We start from the raw sequence: 10941 nt of genomic DNA, 5'->3' as shown, positions 1-10941 counted from the left end.
GTAAGTACCCTGTGCACTGCTAAATATTTTCCATACTCACTTCTAATTCCTTATTCTCTGGTTCCTTTCCATTATTGGCATTAATAGGGTCTTAAATAGGTGCTATGCATGTCTGGTAGAGAGTTATTTAGGTGGCTTCCAAAGTTAGGCTGGGTTAGCGTCCATAAGTACCAGTCCAGGAGGCAGGGGCCCACTATCCGGACGGACCCACTTTCCGTACATGCCTTTGGTTGTATTACATCAGATAGTGGAGAGATTACTGTATTTGGTTTCCGCTTGCCATAGTCTTCTGCTGAAGAATCCCAGTGGATGGGGTGTACCATTAACTGTTTTCTCAAGAAGAGTCTCTACAGTGACTGGCTCATCCGTGGTGAGGGTGAGTGGAACGCTAGGGCATGGGAATGAAAGTGTTGTAGCTGATGCGAGAGCGGTCTTCGTATCCTCAAAGGCTTTCTTCTGCTTCGGTCTCCATTGCAGTTTCTTCTGTTTCCCAGCAAGAGCATTGTAGAGAGGTTCCATGGTATGAGCAATCCTTGGGAGGAAACGGTGGTAATAGTTTACCATGCCGATGAATTCTTGGAGGCCCTTGATGGTGGTGGGGGACGGGAAGTTTGCCACTGCTTCCATCTTGCTTGAGCAGGGGTAGACAGCAGCTGGTGATATTTTATGTCCAAGGAACTCCACAAACGTGGCACCAAACAGGCATTTGTCGAGACGCGCAACTAGACCATTATCCCTAAGTGTTCATAGCACTATCTGAAGGTGCTGAAGATGCTCTCTGGTGTTCTTGGAGAAAACTAGGATCTCATCCACATAGCAGGCACAGTAGGGGAGGTTACCTAGGATACCATCCATTAGGCATTGAAAAGTGGCACCTGAATTCCAGAGACCAACGGTGGAATAGTTGAAGGTATAGGTCCCGAATTGGTGTGACGATCATTGTCTTGGGTACATCTTCGGGGTGTACGGGGACTCGGAAATACCCTTTCAGGAGGTCAAGCTTTGAAAAAATCTTGGTCCCATATATGTTGGAGGTGAGGTCTGCTATGTTAGGTAGAGGGTAGCAGTCAGGTTCAGTGACGAGGTTAAGGCGTCTGTAGTCAACGCAAGGTCACCAGGTTCCATCAGGTTTTTTAACAAGATGGAGAGGTGATGCCCATGAACTCGATGCTTTCTGGCAGAGACCCATACGTTCCATGTCAGCAAATGCTAGTTTAGCTGCCTCAAGTTTCTCAGGAGATATGCATCTGAATTTGGGTTGCACAGGAGGACCTATTGTCTTGATGTAATGAAAAATGCCATGTTTGGCAGGCTCATCAGGCTGCTGACGTAGCTCTGGTCAGAAAATATTAGGGAACTCTTGGTAGAGGATGTTTCAGGGGCCATCAGTTCTCACGGAGCAAACTCCGGTGTAGTGTTGGTGAGAACCAAGAGGTGCCGTCCAGAAGGTGACTACATCCAGCAGTCTACAGTTGGCGACATGAACAAGTAAGCAGTGATGACCCAGGAGGAGAGGCATCTTGACGTCAGCGATGATGAACTCCCAGGAAAAGCTGTCTCTGGGTGCTTTGATGATGAAGGTTCGAGTACCGTAGGTTGGAATGTTGGTTCCATTGGCAGCAACGAGTTTGATGTTGGTTGGTGGCTTCCTGTGGTGGTTCCTATCCTTCACTGTAGCAGGAAATAAGGAACAGAAGGCACCTGTGTCAATCAGGAACTTGTAGCCAGATAAGGTATCTCTTATGTAGAATCCTGATCACGGTGTACTGAATGCGTGAGTGTTCGGAAGGTTGGGGTATTGAGAGGCCACTGATGCAGTTAGCAGCAGCCCAGTTACACGTTTTTTGGCCACTGGCATCCAGGTATGGAACTGCGTGCAGTCGCTCCAAACTTGTTGTGATAGTAGCACAGTCCGAAAGGCAGGAATTGACCGCGAGTTCCAGGTGTGCGGTTGCAGATCTGGTTGACGGGTAGCCTGACGTGTGTGAAGGTTTTAGTGGTGTTGGTGTTTGGGAAGCTCCTCGGATGGGGCAAAGCAGATGGTGTCAGAGATACAGGAAGCCTTGGCAGCATTGATAAGCTCATCTACCTTCTTTATGAGGGCATCCATGGGGCTTTCGTCAGCATCATGTAGGGCAGCCCTCACAGAAGGGGGAAGACATCACAGCCATAGCTTACGAAGTGGGTCTACAAGGAGTGGTTGCTTGGTTGTAGGGTCTGTTTCAGGCAGTCTAGCAAGAGCTGCATCTCATTCCATGCCTCATGTGCTGTAATGTCCCCCAGGGGTAGTTGTGGCATACTGAGAAGAAGTTGGGCCCAGTTGCTGACACTGTAAATTCTTGCAGGAGGTAATTCTTGAGATCCTGATATTTGACATCATTGTCCTTTTCTTCCAGCCATGCCGAGACGTGGGGAAACAGGTCTCCTGGAATGGCATCCAGCACGTAGTCTCCCTTGGTGTGGGGGTCGGTGACTTTCCACTGATGGAACTGAACCTCCGCCCGCAGGAACCAGAAGATAGGCTCCTGGAAAAGAAGGGCGACAGCTTTACCGCAACGGTGCCCGTGGGAACCAGGAGATGGGCTTCTTGGAAGAGAAGAGCAACAGCCTTACCACAACGGCATTCACTATTGGGGTCTGTTCCTGTCTACATTGACAGCAGGCATAACGGTGTAGGCAGGTCACTCATGGATCACCAGTTATAATGAACAACAAAAAAATCCTCTAAGTTGTCTAGCATTTATTGGACATGTAAACATATACTCAGAATTACTGCAGTAAAACAGAAGACATGGAAGAATTATGCATATAAACAATGTTATTAAACTGAAATCAAATTCTACATAATAGCATGCATGACATTTTATTTCCTAATTATGAACAAAGTAAGAATAAAGAAGAATAAAATGGTAACATAAAGGAACAGACATTGTTACCATTCACGGTCACTCGGTAATGCCGAATTTTCTGCCCCCAAACCAGTTGGTTAGCACGGGTGTAGTACTCTCAAAGTGCTTCTTCTTGTTGTTAGATGGTTTTTGTTCAGCTTAGGAGATCCTGCTGATATTAATGTACTTAATGAGGGATATATCTAATCCACTCAGTTTGAGGGAAATAATTCCAAGAGTGAGATACTCGTCTGGAGACAACGAGAATAGTAAATACAACATCGTAGAGAATGGGCAGCTCCAGTAGTAGCTGACACCCAGGGGTTACGTGAAATGTGAACAGAGTGGCCTACAGACTGAAGCTGCCCTTCTCCTGCAGTTTACCATCGTCCTTTCAGGGTACAGGGTGTGAAATGAGAAGCGTTTGTACAGGCAGGCAGCAGAGCCTGCCACTTATATCGGTCCCAGGGAGTGAAATGAGGAGCGTTTGTACGGGCAGGCGCAGAGCCGGCCACTTATATCGGTGCCAGAGAGTGAAATGAGGAGCGTTTGTACGGGCAGGCGCAGAGCCGGCCACTTATATCGGTGCCAGAGAGTGAAATGAGGAGCGTTTGTATTGGCAGGCTGCAGAGCAGGCCACTTACACGGGTGCCGGGGAGTGAAGGCGTGCCTTCCCAGCACCAGTGAATTGCTGAGTGAGTCAGACAACGGTCCAGGATATTTGGTCGTGTCTGGGAAGGAGCCTCTGATGGGGATAATAATCATGTCCTGCCAAGGATACTCTAAGACAGTGAGTTGTTTTCCTCTTTATATTGATATTGTATTGCCACCCGGGTCGCAGGCCTGTCACCTCCCATTTGACACCTTCAGCCTGAATACATAATTTCAGTCTTGCTGTCTCTGAGCGATTTTATTCATATTAGGTTGCGCTTCCAGGCTGAATTAAACTGACTGGTGACAGCCTGAGTAAAGTCATCGTAGTAACGAGACTAATATTTTGAACTGCGGTAGCCTGCTATGGATTCCAGTATGGCTTGCACGGACCTGTATGAGAGTATGATATTTTTACTTTTTTTTGCTTGGCTATAATATATACTGTATGGTGTATATGTAGATTTAGTGTGGGAGGACGTAATATTGTTTAAGAGAATGTGCTGGCTCAAATTCAGTATCAGTGGAGCAGAAATAGATCAACAATGGAAAATGCTCGGGAGCTGTGGTCCTGTTGTCTGGAATGCTACGCAGCTTGACTGTGTATGTGTGTGTGTGTGTGTGTGTGTGTGTGTGTGTGTGTGTGTGAGAGAGAGAGAGAGAGAGAGAGAGAGAGAGAGAGAGAGAGACTCCTGTTCATAATTTTAATTTCTCTCTCGCTTTTCGTTTATTTTTTGTTTTGTTTTACCATCACATCTTACTTTTATCTCAGCTACTCTTAAACTGTATTCAGTTTCACGAGGTTACTTTAATTGGTCTTGGAATGAGCAGCAGTAATGCATCACGAGCCGCACTGATACCATGAAAGATTTTGTGGCGGATCTTGGGTAGCGGCTGGAACTGCTTAATGGGATAGTAGTAATGCCAGCAGCTTAGAATTTGTAGGAAGGACATAGCCAAGGGGGGGTGAGGGAGGAAGTTCTAAGTTTCTAATAATTTTAACGCCTAGATGACGACAGACCATTCCTAAGCTGAATTAATGATCCCGTGGTTAGAAGAATAAGCTACTGTTGATTTATGTTGTTATTTATAGGGTTAACATTCAGTACAACGACGCCATTCCTTTACTACTTTATTCCTTTATTTCTTTATTATTTTATTTCTTAAAATTTCTTTATTACATTTTACTATATTTCTTTATTACTTTAGTCCTTTATTTCTTTATTACTTTGTTACCATATTTATGACTTTATTCCTTTATATCTTTATTACTTCATTACATCGTTGCTTTATTCCGTTTTCCACCTGACGATTTTATTTAGCCTCGGACAACCCTCATCGTTGTCAGTGGGTAATAGATGGTAAATAAAATCCTTCCTTTTTCGAAAACTCCCTCCGAATTATATAATTTTGCCTGGAAAGCATAAGTATTAGGTACAAAATGTATACCAGTACTGAAGAAGTTGTGGGTCTTGTCTGTTTATCATTAACTTGTCTGGAGAAAGCCAGAATAAAATAAAAACAGGCGACACCGTACCAGAAACAGTTAAAGGTTTTGTCAGTCTTAAAAAAAAAAAAAAAAAAAATCTGGAGATTGCAAGAACAGGATCTAGACCTTATAGACGTTATGGTAGTGAATGGGTTACGGTTCTTTTCGCAGTAAAATCCATCTTGAAGGTGCAGAGGATAAGAATGAAGGACGAGGGAGCAGAAGAGTACTGGAGGAGGTTGGAGCCGCGAGGGATACCACTGGATCTGAAAACGAGAAGAGAACTTTCAAGGAGGCAGAAAATTATGCAGGTGGTCTGAGAAAAGGTTAGACGATCCTGCCAAGAGGAGAGTCTTGGGAGATAACTGGAAACATTTGTGTGAGAAAGAAAAATTTGCTGTCGAAGTCTGGATCAGGAGAAAATAGAATGAAAGTGGGTACGAAAAACTTGAGGAAATTAAACGATAGCTAAAAAATAAAATCAATACTTGAAGGCAACAGTAAAAATATTAAGTGAGACGACAAATGCAAGACCAGATGAATATATATATATCTGGAAGAGCTGGAAAGGATGGGGACGCTGGAAGAGAGTTTTAGATTCAAAAGCTGAAGGGGAGAAACGTACTTAGAAAACAGGAAGAGCCCGGTAAAAAGAGAGAGAGAGAGAGAGAGAGAGAGAGAGAGAGAGAGAGAGAGAGAGAGAGGAAGTAAAGGTGCACTATAAGAGACCTGAATGACGCCGGTTGAGTCGTAATGATGGATGATAAAATATAAAGATACAAAGGAAAGGCTACTAAAGGCGTTTGTTACGATAGTTTGGAAGGTGTGGCAAGAGGAGTGTACTACATTGTAGTCTGCCCACCACAGTTTGGCTTCTTCCTTTGCAGAAAACTTCAAGTAACTGTTAGGGAAAATAAAACTACGGCTGTACATCCCTTCCATGGCACCTCCGTTGGAAGCACAGTACAATATAGTACTTCTTGTTACAGCCTCATGATGGAAAGGTGACAGTATTAGGCCAAAGAAACGTGGACAGAGTATAGAAGTAAGCAATAGATAGACTGGAAGACAGTACTGAGGGCACGGAGAGTGATAAAGTTATTTGGAGAGACATATAAACCAGAGATGAGGGCGTTGTTATTAATGATAAGTAAAAAAAAAAAAAAGTCATCCCGGGAGAGTGATGACAGCACTGTTGTGAATGTTCCGGAAGATGGCGACATAGAGCATAGCCTGTTTGAAAGTATATAAATATAAAAGTGGGGGAGGGGGAATTCTGAAAGCATATACAGTACAAGATAAAAGTAAAAGGGAGACGAATAAAATAGATACCATAATGGGAAGATGTAAAGGAAATAAATTGGGCTGCTTTACGAGGAAGTTAGTGTTAGATGAATTTTAACTGGAATATTACTCTGGCAGAGAGGGACTTGTCTGAGCTTGTTGTGAAAGGGAAGTTTGGAAGAGTGTGGTGGAAGAGGAACCTGGAGACGGATGGCTTGATGACGTCATTGGAAGATATTGTTACGAGAGGGAACCAGGGAGTTAAGTACAGTAGTGTGTAAGATGGGTTTGCAAAAACGTAACCTGGAAGAATATGCAGGAGGAGGGTACTGCAATGTGATCTCGAAGATGGGTTTGCAGAAATGTTACCTGAGAGAATGTGTAGAAAAAATATACTGGAATGTAATCTCAAAGAAAATCAGGAACAGAATGCTGGAGGGTACTGAGGGAACAACGCTGAAAGGGATGGATGTAAGGGAAGGGCCAACAAAGACATTTACACATATGAAAGTTATACATAGAAGGGACCTGATATGTCCTTACCTGATGGAACTGAGCCAGTCCCACAACTTATATACTAAGTTGTGGTTGCAGGAAATTATATGGACCTTAGTAATGAGGCAAGAATGAGTCTCCTTGGTTGTTAGTAAATTCAATCATTTAATAAAACAAAATCTAACAACCAACTCAGCCGAAAGGGATCAGGTTTTGTCCGGGACGATGTGGGAAAATATGCAAGAAGACTGTTTTGTTAAGGATAAGAGGATATTGTACGAAGTGAACCTAAAAGACGGTTCTGTGGGAGACGGTGGACTGGAAGAGGGAAAGCCTTGAAAACTATTGTGAAACTTGGTGTAAAAGACAACCAAGAAAAGACATGTGAATTACGGACCAGGAACTGTACTGTGGGGCGGGGTCATGCACGAGGTACTTGTAAGAGAGGCACCTGGAGGAAAAATGCTGAAGAAAAATCACCAGAAATTAGTGTTGTGATAGCGACACCTAGAAGGGTGCTGGGAAACGCTGCAAGAGGATGTTAAGAAATGTGGCCATAAAGCAAGCACTATATAAAAAACGAATTTATAAAAGGGTGCAGGAAACTGATGCCGTGTTTAAAAGTAAAAAGCATTTTAAGTAAAAGATTTGGAAGAAACGGTAATGTAAGTGACTGTTGTTTGAAGGGAAAGTGTTGCAAGAGAGAACCTGGAAGAGGGTACTGTGAGGTGGAGGGACCTGGAACAGTACCAAGGAAGAGGATCCTTTAAGAAAATGCTATGAAAGAGACTCCTGGAAGAGACTTGTGAGAGGAACACGTGGAGATGTGACAGAAAATAATGGACAGTACAGTAAAAAACATTATCTTCATAAAACTTGTATTTTGTGATGTATGTAAAAATGAAACGGAGAGGAACCTGGGAGGGAGGAAAATTCCACATCCACCAATGGCAGTAGTATTGTTTACTGGGAAAAGTAAATAGTTCCGACCGACGTAAACTCCCTGCAGATATGAATAGAGATGTTGCTGTACATGGGAATGTGTGTATAGCGAAATAAGGTGAGCGAGGGAGAGGATGAGGAAGGGGAAGGGAGAAATGCAGCAGGGCTAGATGTTGAGGTGAGAGAGAGAGAGAGAGAGAGAGAGAGAGAGAGAGAGAGAGAGAGAGAGAGAAGTGAGGTAGTGAGGGAGAGGGAAAGCTCTATCAGGTGTTTTTATGAGAGACAAACGTAAAAAAGTGTTCTTAGATCAAAAGACATTTATACTGGAATACTGGAGAGGATATTTTGAGAAAACGCCCAAGAAGGGAGTGCTGGAATGTGTCGTGAGAAGAAAGCTGGAAGAATTCTATGAACCTGAAAAGGACATAAAGGCGACTGGTGCAAGATAAGTTCCTGGAAGATTGCTAAAAGACTGAGTAATTAAAGGGGTTTTAGAGGAGAGGGTTGGAAGTGAAGAGCCTGGATGTGAGTGCCAGAAAAAAAGGGGGACTTTGAGGGGTGTACAATTAGAAATTGTTTTGGGAAGGGAAAGAGGATATTGCACGAGTGAGTCAGAGGAGAGAATGGTGGAAGATGGAGGTGGGAGAAGCTGGAAGAGGAGAAAGTGTTGTAAGAGAGTCTGGGAAAGGAGTCTGGAGAAAGTTGCCTTAAAGAGGGTCATGGAAAGAAGATGCCGATAAGAAGTTGCTGGAATGATCCCCAAATAAGATGCCGGTAAAAAGTTGCCTGTAAGTTGTATGGAAGAAGATGCCGGAAAGAAGGTGCCGGTAAGAAGATGCCAGTAAGAAGATGCAAGTAAGAAGATGTCTGGAAGAAGATGCAGGTAAGATGCCGGCAAGAAGCTGCGTGTCAGAGTGTGATGTAATGCGAGTGGTGTTCCGTGCCTGGGTGACAGACAGCCTGGGACGACACCCTCTGTAATTGCCACCCAGAGCCAATTTGTACCCTTCTCTTTCCCCTGCACCATCACACTTTTTCCTTACATCTCGTACTCTCGTACTTGTCCTTTCTCCTCATCAGTAGCTTCTTTTCATTTCCTCCCATCCTTTTCATTGTCCTGACATATTCCCTTCCCATTTGGTTTACTCTGTAATTTTCATTTTTACATATGCTAAACTCTCTCTCTCTCTCTTTGTTTTACCATCTTTTAATGTTAACCTAGTAACCTTCCGACGGTTTTATCCAGCGTCGGAGTGAGTTGTCGTCCTCGAAGGGGTACGCAATACTCTACATTCCCATTCTCTTTTTTACAACACCCACCGCCAAGCTCCGGGAGACTGCAAGACCTACAAAGTTTTCAGCTCTTCCTCCTCCACTTCCTGTTTTCTCTCCTTCCCTTCATGGAGAAGGTTTGGGGAGGCCTTTGTTCAGGACACTAAATGGCTGATGATGATATATATATCGTCATCAGCAGCAGCATGACCTGCCCAACTCTACATCTGTCCTTTTAGTACTTCTTTAATGTTTTTTACTAATTCAGTCTGCTCTCTCACCAAAGATGATGTGTTCTGTCCTTCAAGGATATTCTCAAAGAGCAATAGAAATGACAATGTTAGGAATATCGTCATATATATATATATACATTATGCTCCCATAGTGCGCGAGAGATTGGGTGGTGCACGAGCTTGCGCTTTGGGAATTCGCATACTAGGAATACATAATTTTATGGGAATAATTACATATGGGCGGTACCCCCTCATACCTGGACATTTTTTGGCCCTTAGAGACATAATAAAGGTCATATGTTTCAGACATTGTACTAAAGCTATAGCTACAATAACAAAAATATGGGTAGTCACCTTAACGACAGTAGACAACAGGCCTGATGACCTTAAATAACAGAGGTCCCGAGGCGCGGCAACACTTACAGCGCCGCACTCCCCACCGCACCTCCCACCGCACCAACACTTCCCTCCGCAGACTCCTCTTGATCACTTTCCCCAGGAGCATCCAAGTTTCTCACTTCGGCCATAAACCCTTCAAAGTCCAATGCTGACACTTCTGACATTGCATCCTCTTCATCCTCAACAGGATCAGGAGCAGACGATGTCGATGGTTCCGCTATTTCACCAACTTGAGCCCGCTGTGTGTAGCTTGTTATGAGCGTCTGTCTTCTCCTGTTTATTTCTTCCCTGTGCCTGTCTGTGTAGAAATGGAAGAGTTTATCGATACCAACAAGAAGTTCCTCCGTTCTTAGGTTGCTCACTTCCTGTGCCTTCACCTCTTCCTTAAGCTTATCCACGGCAGCAAGGATCTTGCTGATGTTTGCCATACACAGCTCAGTCTTGCCTTCCATCACACTAGGCTGCTCAACATGACTCTGTCTGGCGTCGGGCTCTGCGTCAGCCTTGTCTATCCGTTGCAACACTTCCTCGGAAGGCTGTTCCTCAGTAGCAGTGTGCACTTCTTGTATGTCCGCCAATGTAACATCCTCGAAACCTGGTACAGCTTGTGCTGCTGTCAATGTTGTTGCCTCAGCATCGGCCAGTGGTTGAATGGCCATCTCCTGGGTGATGCACAGGTGAGGCACGAGCATTCGCCATGCATGGTTCATCGTTGCAGGTGTAATCTGGTGCCAGGCTTGAAGGAGAAATTCAACTGCGTCCTTCACAGTAAAGTTACGCCAAAATGCCTCAACAGTCATGCCATCTGTGGTAGGTCAGGATAGAGGTGCTGGTGGAGATGGAACGGGAGCAGATGCCTCATCAAGGTCTGTGTCGTGATCTTCTTGTAGGACATGAAGCTCCTCTTGTGTGTCGGTCTTCCTGCTTAGGTAGTCGTACACTTCCTTATAGTAGAAATGCTTCACTGTGGCGATTAGTTCTTGATCGAGTGGCTGCATTAGTGACGTTGTGCGGGGCGGCAGAATCACAACACGACAATCCTTGTGAAGATCTTCCAGGTATGGAGGATGACTTGGTGCATTATCAAGCACAAGGAGCATCTTAAATGGAATGCCCAGTTCCCGACACTTGGCTCTCGCATCAGGGACACACTGCCTCGTTAACCAGTCTGCCATAATGTTCCCGGTCATCCAACCATTTACGGAGTTATACCAATACACGCCACTTGCATCCATGTTCGTGAGGTTTTTGTAGCACCTTGGATGTGAAGCTGTGTGTACAGCTGGCC

The 10941-nt window shown here is 44.4% G+C and overlaps 2 pseudogenes; one reads left to right on the top strand and one right to left on the bottom strand.

Moving 5' to 3' along the window:
- The window catches only part of LOC145404396 (cholecystokinin receptor type A-like), an 85155-nt pseudogene that overhangs the window by 31162 nt on the left and 43052 nt on the right, over nucleotides 1–10941 (top strand).
- Nucleotides 1834–7232, bottom strand: LOC145404313 (uncharacterized; annotated as a pseudogene).

This window comes from Coenobita brevimanus, chromosome 63, assembly GCF_032717465.1.
Source record: "Coenobita brevimanus isolate Jiangsu-jjx chromosome 63, ASM3271746v2, whole genome shotgun sequence".
NCBI lineage: Eukaryota > Metazoa > Arthropoda > Malacostraca > Decapoda > Coenobitidae > Coenobita > Coenobita brevimanus.
This window is presented reverse-complemented; position numbering and strand designations above follow the sequence as displayed.